Source organism: Macaca nemestrina, chromosome 8, assembly GCF_043159975.1.
Source record: "Macaca nemestrina isolate mMacNem1 chromosome 8, mMacNem.hap1, whole genome shotgun sequence".
In the NCBI taxonomy this organism is placed as follows: domain Eukaryota; kingdom Metazoa; phylum Chordata; class Mammalia; order Primates; family Cercopithecidae; genus Macaca; species Macaca nemestrina.
The window spans coordinates 98,212,347-98,227,683 of record NC_092132.1 but is presented as its reverse complement, the minus strand read 5'-3'; the positions used below and the strand labels follow the sequence as shown (position 1 = coordinate 98,227,683).

General features: G+C 40.8%; 1 long non-coding RNA gene across 2 annotated transcripts in view; it reads right to left on the bottom strand.

The window, feature by feature from the left end:
• Positions 1-15,337, bottom strand: part of LOC139355851 (uncharacterized) — a 34,364-nt gene that overhangs the window by 6,796 nt on the left and 12,231 nt on the right. Inside the window, exon 3 of one of the 2 annotated variants that reach the window (XR_011607054.1) lies at positions 4,148-4,211. The exons of the other annotated variant lie outside the window; for it this stretch is intronic. This is a non-coding gene — a long non-coding RNA (uncharacterized lncRNA). Of the gene's footprint in view, positions 1-4,147; positions 4,212-15,337 lie in introns of those variants that run through there. 2 annotated transcript variants of the gene reach the window in all.

Sequence of the window (15,337 nt, the reverse complement as noted above, 5' to 3'; positions counted from 1 at the left end):
AATCTAAAACTCAGAAGTATAAGACTCCTAAAATATAATGTAGGGGAAAACTTAGATGACTTTGGGTTTGGTGATGACCTTTTAGATAGAACACCAAAGCTATGATCCATAAAATAATAATTAATAACTGGGTCATATTAAAATTAGAAATATCTGCTTTGTGAAAGACACTATCAAGATATTAAAAAGTCACAGACTGGGAGAAAATATTTCCAGAAGACATATCTGTTAAAGAACTGTTATTGAAAATATACAAGGAAGTGTTACAATTCAACAATAGGAAAATTAGCCCATTTAAAATAAGTCAGAAAACCTTAACAGACACCTCATCAAAGAAGATATACAGATGGCAGATAGGTATATGAAAGATGTTCCACATCATATGTCATCAAGAAAATGCAAATTTAAACAAAAATAAAATATCACCACATGTGAATTAGAATGACCCAGATCAGAACACTGACAGCACCAAATGCTGGTGAGGATGTGGAGCAACAGGAACTCTCATTCATTGCTGGTGGGGATGCAAAATTTTGCAGCCACTTTGGAAGATAGCTTGGTAGTTTCTTACAAAATTAAATATACTTGTACCATATGATCCAGGAACTGTGCTCCTTGGCATTTACCCAGAGGAACTGAAAACTTATGTTCACACAAAACTTGCATACAGATGTTTATAGCAGCTTTTGCCAAAACCTGAAAGCAACCAACATGTCCTTCAGTAGGAGAATGGATAAATAAAGTGTGGTTCATCCAGAAAATGGAGTATTTTCAGCACCAAAAGGAAGTGGGTACGAAGTCATGAAAAGACATGGGGAAAAAAAAACGCATAATACAAAGTGAAAGAACGCAATCTGAAAAGGTCTATATACTATATGAATTCAACTATATGAAATTCTGGAAAAGGCAAAACCAAAGAAACAGTAAAAAGATCAGTGGTTGCCTGTGGTTAAGGAAGAGGGAGGGATGAGTAGGTGCAGCACAGGGGATCTGGGGGAACTGAAACTACTCCGTGATACTATAATGGTGGATAAATGTCATTACACATTTGTTAAAATCAATAGAATACATAACACTAAGAGTGAACCCTAATGTACCTATGGACTCTGGGTGATAAGGGTACATTAATATAGGTGCATCAATTGTGACAATCAAAGGTATTATTCTGGTGGGGATGTTGATAACGGGGAGGCTATGCATGTGTGGGCAGAAGGTACATGGGAAATCTCTGTACCTTCACTCAACTTGGCTGTGAACCTAAAACTGTTCTAAAAACTGAGGTCTATTAGAAAAAAAAAAAGCAGAAACGAAATCACTAAACAAAGTAATACATGCACTACACACTGTTAATAGTATTTCACACACATATCACTACACCTGGTAATGCATACACATAGCTGTGTTTTAAAATATTTTCCCAATCAAAATAGTAAAACCACATAAACTCACAGAGTGAGCACACAAACACTGCTAAGCACACTTTTTTTTTTTGGAGACAAGAGTCTTGCTCTGTTGCCCAGGCTGGAGTGCAGTGGCACGATCTTGGCTCACTGCAACCTCCACCTCCCAGGTTCAGGCAATTCTCCTGTCTCCACCTCCCGAGTAGCTGGAATTACAGGCGTGCACCACCACGCCCGGCTAATTTTTGTAGTTTTAGTAGAGACGGGGTTTCCTGATGTTGGTCAGTCTGGTCTCAAGCTCCTGACCTCAGGTGATCCACCCGCCTTGGCCTCCCAAAATGCTGGGATTACAGGTGTGAGCCACTGCACCCGGCCCACATTTTTTATCCCACAAACACACACACACACACACCCCCCTAACTTAGCGGTGGTTTGTATATATCACTAAACACAGAGGTTGAGTATATATCACTAAAGTGTGAAGGATGTGCATCCATATAGTTAACATACTCTTTCACAAATATATTACTATTTTCTGTATCATATGAACCACCTGTATTAAACAAGTTCCAACGTATATCATTAAACCAAGTAGAACATGCACCCCACATGTTATACCCAATGTCCCACACATATATCACAATGTTGGTTACACACACTAAACTCATTAACACACATACAGAACTCTGTTAAACACAGCTTCAACACACGTCACTAAACCACATGTATACGCATAACACACTTCTACACACATTTCACACATATCACCCTATTCAATTAAAGAGGCACTTAGCTAAGATAAATACAGTTTTTCAGCATAAATCTTTAAGTAAAGTAGTATATGCACTCCACACTGCTAAGCGCAGTGTTTCCTGTGTATATCCAGTCCTCAAGATGGTATGCACCTAGTCCTGTAAGCACAGTGTTCCAACATTCCCCAAAACAAAGCAGTACCTGCACCACACACATCTCTCTTTTTAAAAAAGTAACACATTTAGTAGGTGCTACTAACTTATCCCATATTTCATATATCCCTTATATCACTATTCTCAGGCAACACATGCACCTCCCCTAAATGCAGTTTCAAAATGTCATTAAACAAGATAGTACATGCACCTCACACTGCTAGCACAATGTTTCACATGTATATCACTACATACAGGAACACATAACACTAACTTTGTGGGGTTTCTTTTTTGTTTTTGTTTTTGTTTTTGTTTTTGTTTTTTGAGACGGAGTCTCACTCTGTTTCCAGGCTGGAGTGCAGTGGTGTGATCTCGGCTCACTGCAACCTCTGACTCCCTGGTTCAAGCAATTCTCCTGCCTCAGCCTCCCGAGTAACTGGGATTACAGGTACATGCCACCACACCTGGCTAATTTTTGTATTTTTAGTAGAGATGGGGTTTCACTACATTGGCCAGACTGGTCTTAAACTCCTGACCTCGTGATCCACCCGCCTTGGCCTCCCAAAGTGTTGGGATTACAGGCGTGAGCCACGGCGCCCAGCCAACATTATCTTTGTTAAACACAAAGTCCTAAGTGCCTCACACAGTGTAAATTCAACTGTTTCTCATATGTATCATTATACTCAGTAACATCAGGCTCTGTAAACAGTGTTTCAATATATGTCAGGGATAACAGCACGTGTACTGCACACTGCTAAACAGGATGCTTCAAACATACATAATAATACACTTACCCACCACTCTTAAATATATTATGGCATATTATTTAACAAAGTAATATACACACGTGTTAACCCAATGTTTTTGTTTGTTTTGTGTATATTCAGGGGGTACAAATGCAGTTTTGCTATGTTGCTACAGTGCATTGTGGTGAAGTCAGCCTATCCATCACTGGAGTAATACACATTGCACCCAGCAAGCAACTTCCCATCATCCACCCCACTCTCACTCCCACTTGAAGTCTCCTGTCCATCATTCCACACTTGGCTTAAATGTAGTGTTTCTAACACATATCTCAATACAGGGTAGCATGCTAACCTAACACTATTAAACACGCTATTTCACATATATCATTAAAAAGGTCAGGGTCAGACTGAGGCACAAGGTACAGGTCAGGGTCAGGACAGGTTCAGGGTCATGGTGAGGTTGTCTCAGGGTAAGGATCAGGGTTAGGACAGTATTCAGCATGATTCAAGGTCATGGGATCTTCATGATGAAAATAAATGAAAGAATTCATGTCAGGGTTCATTTTAAGATGAGGGTCAAGGTCAGAGTCAGGGTCAAAGTTATGAAGAAGGTTATATTCAATATCAGGGTGATTGCAGGGCAGGGGGTAGTCAAGGTCTAGCTCTAAGTGAATGTGTGGGCACACGGTAGAAGAGGCTCAGGGTGAGGGACACAGAACATTCAGGATAATGGTGAGGGTCAGGCTCAGTGTCATGGTGAGGGCCAGGATAAAGTCCAGCTCTAGGTAAGTGGCCGTGTAAGAGCTGGGGCCAGGAGGAGGGTCAGTGTCAGGCTAAGGCCATGGGAAATGTCAGATGCCCTGTCATAGTGAAGGTCAGGGTGTCTATTCATTTCCTAGGGTTGAGTAACAAATTGACACAAACAGAATGAATTAAGACAACGGAAATTATTGTCTCGTGGTTGTGCTGATCAGAAGTCTAAAATCCAGGTGCGGGCAGGACCACACCCTCCGAAAGCTCCAGGGGAGGATCCTTCCTTACCTCTGAGGCTTTTGCAGGCTCCTAGAGTGCCTTTTCTTGTGAGCACCACTCCAATGTCTGCCTCTGTCTCCACATGGCCACCTTCCTGTGCATCTCCTCGAAGTCAGTCTCCTCCTTCCCTGTGTTTCAACATATATTCCTAAACAAATGTACACATTCAATCCACCATGAAGCAGTGTTCCACACGCCCATTTCAAGGTTCCTTATTACTTCTGCAAAGACTCAATCACCAAATCACATTCATAGACATCAAGAGTTAAGACATGGACGTACCTTGTTGGGGTCACTATTCAACCCAGTGCAGAGTCAAGGTCAGATACAGTCAAGTCGAGTTAAGGTCAGGTTTCATGGCCAGCCTTAGGGTAGTGTCAAGGTAAAGATGAGGGGTTAGGTCAAGGTCAAGGGCAGGGTGAACTGCAGGTTCAGATTAACAGATGAAGGGGAGGGTGATGGTCATGACCAATGTCATGATGAGGGACACAGAGAGGTCCAGGTCAGCATAAAGGTGGGTGCCAAGTTTAGAGTTAGGGTCTGAGTGAGGATAGTATTAGAGTCAGGGTCAATATCAGGGTTAGGTGCTAGCTCACAGGGTGGTTAAGGTCAGAGCAATGCCACAGTAAGGAGCAGTGTGAGGTGGGTCATCTGAGGATCTGTGTCATGATCAGACTCAGTGTTAGGCATATTCAGGTCATGGCCAGCATCAGGGTGAAAAGGCCTTTCAAGGATCAGTATCCAAGTCAATGTCAGGTTCAGACTCTCACAGTGAGGGTCAGAGTCAGGGTCATGTGAAAAGGAGATGGAAAGTCAATAAGGTTTATTGCCATGGTCAACAGTAGAGTGAGGTTCAGGGTTAGGATCTGTGGTGGTCAGGAATACAATGAAGTTAAGGGTTATGGTCAGGGCCAAGATGATAGTGAAGATCAGGGTCAGAATGAGGCTACAGGTCAGGCTTGGGTGAGGGTAAGTTCAGATATTATTATGGGGACATTACCTTGGATTATCCAGGTGGGCCGAGTCTAATCACACAAGTCCTTAAAGGCAGGGGACCTCTCCTGGCTATAGTTATAAAGGGAGATGTGACTAGGAAAGGAAGGCCACAGAAATGCAGCATCACTGGCTTTGAGGATGGAGGGAAAGACCATAAGCCAAGGAATGCAGCAGTCTCTAGAAAGTTAAAAGGTAAAGAAATAGATTCTCCTTTAGAGCCTTCAGCAAGGAATTTCAGGCCAGTGAGGTCTGTACCAGACTTACAAAAGCTACAGAAGTATAATGTAACATTAAAAATTTGCGTCCACTTAAGTCACTAGGGATTACAGATGTGCGATTAGTTTCTTTGTTTTCAAGGTTCATCCACGTTGTAACGTGTGTGAGTACTTAATTTTATTTGATGGTGAATTTCATCATATGTATAAACCATATTTTGTTCATCCATTCATGCACTGGTGGACATTTGTGTTATTTCTGCCTTTTGGCTATTGTCAATATTATGAATATTTGTGTACAAATATTTGTTTGAGTACCTGTTTTCAATTGTTTTGACAATATACCTGGAAATGAAATTACTGAGTCTTTTTTTTTTTTTTTAAATACACATTGAGTGGTTGTAAAGTGATATCTCCTTGTGGTTTGGGTTCACATTATCCTCATGATGAATAATATTAAGCACCTTTTCACATGCCTATATATCTTCTTCAGAGAAATGTCTATTCATGTCCTTTGTCATTTTAAAAATTAGGTCATTGGGTTTTAAAAGTTAGGTTGTTAAGAGTTCTTTATATATTCTGGCTATGAGACCTTTATCAGATATATTATTTAAAAACATTTTCTCTCATTCTGTACATTGTCTTTTCACTTTCTTGATGATGTTCTTGGTTACACAAAAGTGTTTCGTTGTCATTAAATCCATTTGACCTATCATTTCTTTTGTTCCTCCTGCTTTGGTGGCATAGCTAAGAATCCATTGCCAAATCCAAAGTCAGAAAGACATAACTGTATGTTTTCTTCTAAGGGTTTTATAGTTTTAGATTTTTTATTTAGGTTGTTGATCCATTTAGGGTTACTTTTTTGTAAATGGTGGGAAGTAGGGATCCAACTCCATTCCTTTTCATGTGGATATCTGGTTGTCCAGTATCATTTGTTGAAGAGACTGTGTTTTCTATGTTGAACAATCTTGGTTCCCTTGTTGAAAATCAATTACTCATAAATATATGGGTTTATTTCTGGATTCTCAATCCTGTTCTATTGGTCTATATGTCTAGCTTTATGTGAGTACCACACTGTTTTGATTAGTATAGCTTTGTAATACATTTTTTGTTATTATTTTAATTGACAAAAAATTGCAAATAATACATTGCAAGAATAGATACAAATATAATAAATATGTACATGTTGTTTTGAAAAATGTATACGTTGTAGAATGGCTTAATCCATCTGAAATAAGTTTTAAAATCAGGAAGTGTGAGTCGTACCAAGTTTGTGCTTCTTTTTCGATTGTCTGGACTTTTTGGGATCCTTGCAGCTCCTTCTGGATTGCAGAACTGACTTTTCCACTTCTGGAAAACCAGCCATTTGAATTTTAACAAGGATTGCATAGAATCTGTAGATCATTTCGTATATTAATATCCCAACAACATTCAGTTCTCCAAAATATGAACATAGGATGTTTTTCCATTTATTTGGTTCCAATTTATTTAATTTATTTCAGCAATATTTTGGTGTTTTCATTGTGCAAACTTTCCACTTCCTTGGTTAAATTTATTCCAATTTTTTTCTTGTTTTTCTTTTTCTTTTTTTGAGACAGAGTCTCACTCTGTTGCCCAGGCTGGAGTGCAGTGGTGCTATCTTGGCTCACTGCAACCTTGGCCTCCCAGGTTCAAGTGATTCTTATGCTTCAGTCTCCCGAGTAGCTGGGATTACAGGTGTGCACCACCATGCCCGGCTAATTTTTTGTATTTTTAGTAGAGACAGGGTTTCACCACGTTGGCCAGACTGGTCTCAAACTCCCAACCACAGGTGATCTGCTCACCTCAGCCTCCCAAAGTGCAGGAATTACACACACAAGCCACCACACCCAGTCCTCAGTTTTATTCTTTTAGGTGCTATTATAAATAAATTATTCTCTTAATCTTCTTTCTAGGTTGTATAGAAGTATAAATGACTTTTGTATGTTGATCTTGTATCTTACAACTTTCTGAATTTGTTTATTAGTGCTAACAGGTTTCTTTGTGGATTTTTAGGATTTTCTATTTATAAAATAATGTTATTGGTGAATGGAGATAGTTTTACTCTATTTATTTGTTATTTATTTCTTTTTCTTCTCCAACTGCCCTGACTAGAACTTCTAGTATTACATCTAATAGAAATGGAAAAAGCAGGCATCCTTGTCTTGTTCCCAGTTTCTGAGGGAAAGTTCTTAGTATTTCATCACTAAGTATGCTATTAGCTTTGGGTTTTTCATAACTCCTATGTCCAGCTGAAGAAGTTTCCTTCTAGTTTGTTGCATGTTTTGTTTCTCATAAAAGGGTGCTAGATTTTGTTAAATTCTTTCTCTGCATCAATCGAACTGATCATGTGGTTTTTCTCCTTCATTCCATTAATATGGTTTAAACACTGATTGATTTTCATATTTGAACCATCCTTGCATTTCTGTGATAAATCCCATTTGGTTGGGCATGTAGTCCTCTTAATATGTTGCTACACTGAGATTGTTAGTATTTTATTGAGGGCCTTTGCATCTATATTTACAAGGGATATTAATCTGTAGTTTTTCTCTTTTTTTTTGGCTGTAATGTAATGGTGTGATCTTGGCTCACTGCAACCTCCACCTCCTGGGTTTAAGTGATTCTCCTGCCTCAGCCTCCCGAGTAGCTGGGATAACAGGAGCCCACCACCACGCCCGGCTAATTTTTTTGTATTTTTAGTAGACACGGGGTTTCGTCATGTTGGCCAGGCTGGTCATGAACTCCTGACCTCGGATGATCCACTCACCTCAGCCTCCCAAAGTGTTGGGATTACAGGCATGAGCCACCATGCCTGGCCAGTTTTTCTTTTTCAAAGGAATTTTATTATGTATATTTAAGGTATATAACATGACGTTATGGGACACATATAGATAATAAAAAGGTAACTATAATGAAACAAATTAACACATCCATGATATCACAGTTAACCATTTGTGTGTGTGTTTGTAACAAGAGCAGCTAAAATCTCACTTAGCATGAATACCAAATACAATACAACTTTATTACCTGTAGTCCTCATGTTGTACGTTAGATTTTTAGACTTGTTCATCCTACATATCTGCTACTTTGTATCTTCTCATATCTCCCCATTTCCTCCCTGCCTCCTCCTGGTAAGCACTGTTTTGTTCTCTAGCTCTGTATATTTGATTTTTTAAAAAAAATATTTTATAGCCGGGCGCGGTGGCTCAAACCTGTAATCCCAGCACTTTGGGAGGCCGAAATGGGTGGATCACAAGGTCTGGAGATCGAGACCATCCTGACTAACACGGTGAAACCCCGTCTCTACTAAAAAATACAAAAAGCTAGCCAGGCGAGGTGGCGGGCGCCTGTAGTCCCAGCTACTCGGGAGGCTGAGGCAGGAGAATGGTTCATTCTCCTGGGAGGCGGAGGTTGCAGTGAGCTGAGATCCGGCCACTGCACTCCAGCCTGGGCCACAGAGCGACACTCCATCTCAAAAAAAAAAAAAAAAAATATATATATATATATATATATATATATATGTATAATATAAGATCATGCAATATATTTTTTCCTGTGTCTGACTTATTTCACTTAGCGTAATGTCCTCCAGGCTCATGCATGTTGTGGCATATGGCAAGTTCTCATTCTTTTTTAAAGCTGAATAATAGTTTAGCTTTAAACATACTGCAGTTTCTTTATCCATTCATTCATTGACAGACACTTAAGTTGTTTCCATATCTTGGCTATTGTGAATAATGGTGCAATGAATATGAGAGTGAAGATATTTTTACAAGGGTATATTTCTCTTGGGTAGATGCCCAGGAGAGGGATTGCTGGGTCATATTGTAGCTCTATTTTTAATTTATGTGGAAACCTCCATACTGTTTCCATAAAGGCTGTATCAATCTACAAGCTTGCAACAGTGTACAAGAGTTCTTTTTTCTCCACACACCCTCACTAACACTTGTTATCTTTTGATTTTCTTATAATAGCCATCCTAATGGATATAAGGTGGTATCTCACAGTGGTTTTTATTTGCATTTCTCTGATGATTAATGATGTTGATCACCTGTTTATATACCTGTTGGCCACTTTTACGTCTTCTTCAGAGAAATGTCTATTCAGGTCTTTTGTCCATTTTTAATTGGATTATTTGCTTTTCTACTGTTGAGTTGTATGAGTTGCCTGAATATTAACCCCTCATTAAATGCATGGTTTGCAAATACTTTTTCCCAATTCACTGCCACTTTGTTGTGTCCTTTGTTGTGCAGTAGCTTTTCATTTGATGTAGTTCCACTTATTTATTTTAGTTTTTATGAGCTGAGCTTTTGTGTGATATCCAAAAAAATCCTTGTCAAGGCCAATCTCCAGGAGCTTTCAGCATGTAATGGGGTTTTATAGCTTCTGATCTTACATTTAGGTCTTTATCGATTTGAGTTGAATTTTGTGTGTAATGTAAGACATACGTCCAATTTCATTCTTTCACATATGGAAATCCATTTTTCCATGCACCATTTATTGAAGAGACTATCCTTTCTCCATGTGTCCTCTCGGTGCTCAACAAAAATTAGTTGACCGCATATGATTGATTTATTTCTGGGCTCTCAATTCTGTTCCACTGATCTGTATGTCTGTTTTAATGCCAGTAATATGCAGTTTTGTTTTTTGTTTTGTTTTTGTCTTTTTTGAGATGGAGTCTTGCTCTGTTGCCCAGGCTAGAGTGCAGCAGTGCAATCCCGGCTCACTGCAGTCTCTGCCTCCTGGGTTCACGCAATTCTCCTGCCTCAGCCTCCTGAGTAGCTGGGACTACAGACGCACACCACCATGCCCGGCTAATTTTTTGTATTTTAGTAGAGACAGGGTTTCACCATGTTGCCCAAGCTGGTCTCGAACTCCTGAGCTCAGGCAATCTGCCCTCCTTGGCCTCCCAAAGTGCTAGGATTACAGGCCTGAGCCACTGCACCTGGCCTGCAGTTTTTATTACTATAGCTTTGTAATGTAATTCTAAATCAGGAAATGCGATGCCTCCAATTTTGTTTTTCTTTCTCAGAATTGTTTTGGCTAGTTGAGGTCTTTTATGTTTACGTATGAATTCAAAGTTGTTTTTTTTTTCTGTAAAGAATGCCATTGAGATTTTGATAGGCATCGCATTGAATTTGTATATTGCTTTTGGTAGAATGGTAGTAATATTGTTAAAATTAACCATATTAATCCTTCTTTGTGTTTTATCTGTGTTGGGGATCCTTTGAGGTTCACGGATGTTGATGCTCCTATCTCTCCCAAGGCTTGAGAAGTTTTCAGGAATTATTTCATTAAATAACCTTTCTGTTCCTTTCTCAGTCTTGTTTCTTTCTTTAAAATCCACAATGCTCTCTTTAAAATCCTAACGGTGTCCCACAAGCCCTATAGGCTGTCTTCACTTTTATTCATTTTTTTCCCCTTTTTCTGAGTCATTTCAAAAAACCTGTCCTCAAGTTCAGAGATTCCCTCTTCTGCTTGATCTAATCTGCTATTTAAGTTCTGTAATAAATATTTTAGCTTCTTCGGCTCTAGGATTTCTGATTCTTTTTAATGTTACCTATCTCTTTGTTGAATTTATCATTTAACTCATAAAATGTTTTTCTAATTTCATTGACTTGTCTATTTGTATTGTCTTGCATCTCTTGGAGTTTCTTTTCTTTTTTTTCTTTTTTTTGTATGGACAGAATCTCACTATGTTGCCCAGGCATGTCTTGAACTCCTGGCCTCAAGTGATCCTCCTACCTCAGCCTTCCAAAGTGCTGGGATTACAGGTGTAAGTCACCACACCCAGCCTAAAGTTTCCTTAAGATCATTATTTTGAATTCCTTTTCAGGCAATTTGTAAATTTCTATTCTTTGGGGTCAATTACTAAAGAACTATTGTGTTCCTTTGGTGGTGTCCTGTTTCTTTGCTTTTTCATGTTCTTGTGTCTCTGTGTTAATGTGTGCATATCTGGTGGTGCAGTTACCTCTTCTAAACCTTTCAGATTGGCTTTCATAGGGGAAGACTTTCTCCTATATATGGGCCTGAGGGTGTTGGTTAAGCAGGGTGCAGTGGCTCTGTTTCTGTGTCAGTGCATTGGTGTAGACTGCATGCAGTTTCATCAGTTGTGACAAATGTCAGCAACGACTGTGGTGCCTGGGTGGTCTAGGTTGCAGAAGTTTGTGGAAGTGACAATGGCTGTGTAGGTTATTAGGGCAAGGGCTTTTGGGATCCATCTATTCCTATCTTACCCACAGTGGAGAGTCTTCACTAAAGGGATCTCTCTTGGTGTAGAGTCTGACACAACCCACTGGCAGCCACAATGGCACTGGGATTCAGGGCATAGGTCCATAGGTGTTCAGAGCAGTTGTGAAGCTGGGTTCCTGGGCTCAGGATTTGAGGCACTCGTTCAATTTCCAAGGCACAAGTAGATGTAGTTCTCTTGCTAAGATAGGGTCTTTTGCTGAGGCACACTCCAGCAGTTCAGGCCGAGGGGGCTGGGATGTAGCTATAGTTCTGACCCTGAGGGCAGGGTGAAGCCCTGACACAGCTATGGAGTAAAGAGGTGCTCTGGAGGCTCAGGTCCTGGGGAGCAGGACACAGCTGCAATTTGGGACACAGAACCAAGAGGGTACAAAAACAGCTTAGGCTCTGGGAGATGACGTACCAAACAGTGGTCACTCTGGACCCTGGGATGGTGGGACATGGCAGTAGCCAAGGCTCTGTGAGTCTAGGGGCAGCAACAGCAAGGACTTGGACATGGCAAGATGCCCCTGTGCTTGGGACCTGGGGGGAATAGAGCAGCATAGCAATGACTCCACTCTCCAGAGAGGTAGAGCACCTCAGCAGCTCAGACTTTGAGGGGCTACTCCAGTTCTGGATAGGTGGGGCACTGTGGATGTTTAGTCTGGAGGTTGACATGACCCAGCTCAGGCAAAATCCTGATTCCCTGGGGTGTAAGGTGCAGCTAAGAACCCAGAAAGCATGGCTACATGGGTCAGTGGAGGCTCAGATCCCTAGGACATGGTTCTATATCAGCTGTGGCACTGGTAGGTGCAACTGCTCCAATGTGCCAGAGGCTCAGAGCCCCGGGGCAAAGTGCTGCCTCACCTGTGGTGGCTCTGGAGTGCCAAAGACATAAGGCCCCTGGGGAGCAGGGCATGCCTCTGCCGTGGCACCAGGATTGTGTCTGCTATGGTTTGTAGGATGCCTGAGGTCCCTGGGAGGTAGGGAGTTACTTCAGCTCAGCCATAAGTGGAGGGTTCGCCAGTGTCTCACATGGGGGTGATGGAGCTTGGCCCTAGGGGACAGAGCGTGGAACAGCCTGTTTTGGGGATGATGTGTTACTGGGTAAGATGGTTTTAGTATTGGCAAAGCCACAGGGATGAAGGGGTACATAGCTGCACGCTCCCAGAGCACAACGCACTCTAGCAGTGGCTCTGGTTCCAAGATGGTGCAGTACAGTAGCAGCACAGACCATGGGGGAGGGCACAGTATCGGCTCTTTCTCTTGGATAGCTCAGCATGTGAACTCTGGGGAGCTCCCTCAGTTGGGCTCAGAGCTTGTGAGGACTGTGGGAGCCTCTGGTAATGAAGATTGCATGTGTCCATGGTGGTGATGGGGGTTGCCGGGGTCCCCCTGCTCACCTTTTCCCTGCAGGAAGAGGTCTCTCCTGGTTCCAAGCTGATCCTGAGTGGATAGAGTGGCAAAGATGAGGTGTATCCTTTCCTTCCCTGTGCAGCCATCCCGGGTTTCCATACTCTACAGAATTTCTGCTGCTTCTTTATTGTTCTCCAGAGCTCTCCTTTAGTTATTTTGATTGAAATATAGTTGCTTCTTCACTGTATTTTGATTTTTTGTTGGAGTTGAGGATGAACCTAGGAGCTTCCAGTCAGTCAGCCATCTTGTAACATCCAAGAATTACTTTCTATTTTTCTTTTTGTATGATATCTTTGCCTGCCTTTGGTATCGGGGTAATACCGGCCTCATAGAATGAACTAGGAAGTGTCCCTTCATATTTTATTTTTTAAAGGAGATTGAGAATAACTGGTGTTAATTCTCCTTTTTACTTTCTTTTTTTTGTTTGTTTTTAGACAGGGTCTCACTCTGTCACTCTGTTACCCAGGCTGGAGTGCAGTGGTGCAATCATGGCTCACTGCAACCTCAAATCCTTCACCTCAAGCAATCCTCCCACCTTAGCCCTCCCAAGTAGCTGGGACTACAGGCATGTGCCACTATGTCTGGCTAATTTTTTTTTTTTAATTTTTTTGTGGGACAGGTGCGGTGACTCATGCCTGTAATCCCAGCACTTTGGGAGGCCAAGGCGGGTGGATCACGAGGTCAAGAGATCAAGACCATCCTCGCCAACATGGTGAAACCCCGTCTCTACTAAAAATACAAAAAAAATAGCTGGCATGGTGACACGCACCTGTAGTCCCAGCTACTCGGGAGGCTGAGGCAGGAGAACTGCTTGGACCCAGGAGGTGGAGGTCCCAGGAGGTGAAGGTTGCAGTGAGCCAAGGTCACGCCACTGCCCTCCAGACTGGGGACAGAGCAAGACTCTGTCTCAAAAAAAAAAAAAAACAAAAAACTGTTGACACAGGGTCTCACTATGTTGCCCAGGCTGGTCTCAAACTCCTGGGCTCAAGTAATCCTCCTGCCTCGGTTTCTCAAAGTCCTGGGATTACAGGGTGTTAATTCTTCTTAAATGTTTGGTAGACTTTACCAGTGAAGCCACCTGGTCCTCAATTTTTCTTCGTTAAGACTTCTTGTTAATAGGATCTCTTAAGTGCATTTGTAAATTCCCAGCAATTTAAGCCTAATTTTGTGTCACTAAAGCAAATGATAATGTGCTGTAAAGTTGTGGTGAGTGATTTTCATTTAAAAGATCATTTTAGAAATTAAAAAAAAAATTTTTATTGTACAACTTCGCCTCAATAAAGCAAGTTTGGTACACCCCAGATACGTGTTAGCCAGTAAGGACTCCAGGCAAAACAATAAAAACTCTTACACTCCCCCAACCAAAACAAAGGCAACCCATTTTAAAAATGGGCAACTGATTTGAATAGATATTTCTACAAAGAAGATAGAGAAATGGCCAAAAAGCACATGAAAAGATGCTTAACATCATTAATCTTTATAGAAATACAAGCCAAAGTCAATAAGATACCATTTCATAGCCACTAGCATGGTTAAAATATTTTTAAAAGTGGAAAATTATAAGTATCGGCAAGGATGCCCTCTAACATGGCTGTAGGTAATATAAAATGGTGCAACTTCTGTGGAAAAGAGTTTTCTGGTTCCTCAGAAAGTTAAACATAAAATTGTAAACATAATCCAGTCATTCCCCTCCTACATATATACCCCCAAGTGAAAACATGCGTTCACAGGAAGGGGAACATCACACACCGGGGCCTGTTGGGAGTGGGAGAAGGGGGGAGGGATAGCATTAGGAGCTATACCTAATGTAAATGACGACTTAATGGGTACAGCACACCAACATGGCACATGTATACATATGTGACAAACCTGCACGTTGTGCACACATACCCTAGAACATAAAGTATAATAATAATAATAATAATAATAATAATAATAATAATAAAAGAAAACGTGTTCAAACAAAACTTTTACACAAATGTTCAGGGCAGCATTATTCATAATAGACAAAATGTGGCAACAACACAAAGGTCCATCAACTGATTAATGGATAAACAAAATGGTAATCCACCCAATGGAATATCATACAGCCATTAAAAAGAAATGTAAATTAATATAGCCATTAAGGAAAAACAGTATGGACATTGCTAAGAAAACTAAAAAATAAAACTACTATGTGATCCTGCAGTCTCACTGCTGAGTACATACCCAAAGGAACTGAAATCTGTGTGTCAAAGAGACATCTGCACTGCCATGTTCAATGCAGCATTATTCATAATAGCCAAGATATGGAATCAACCTGTGTCCATCAACATGTGAAAGGATAAGGAAAGTGTGGTATATATACACAATGGAATACTATTCAGTCTTTAAAAAAAAGG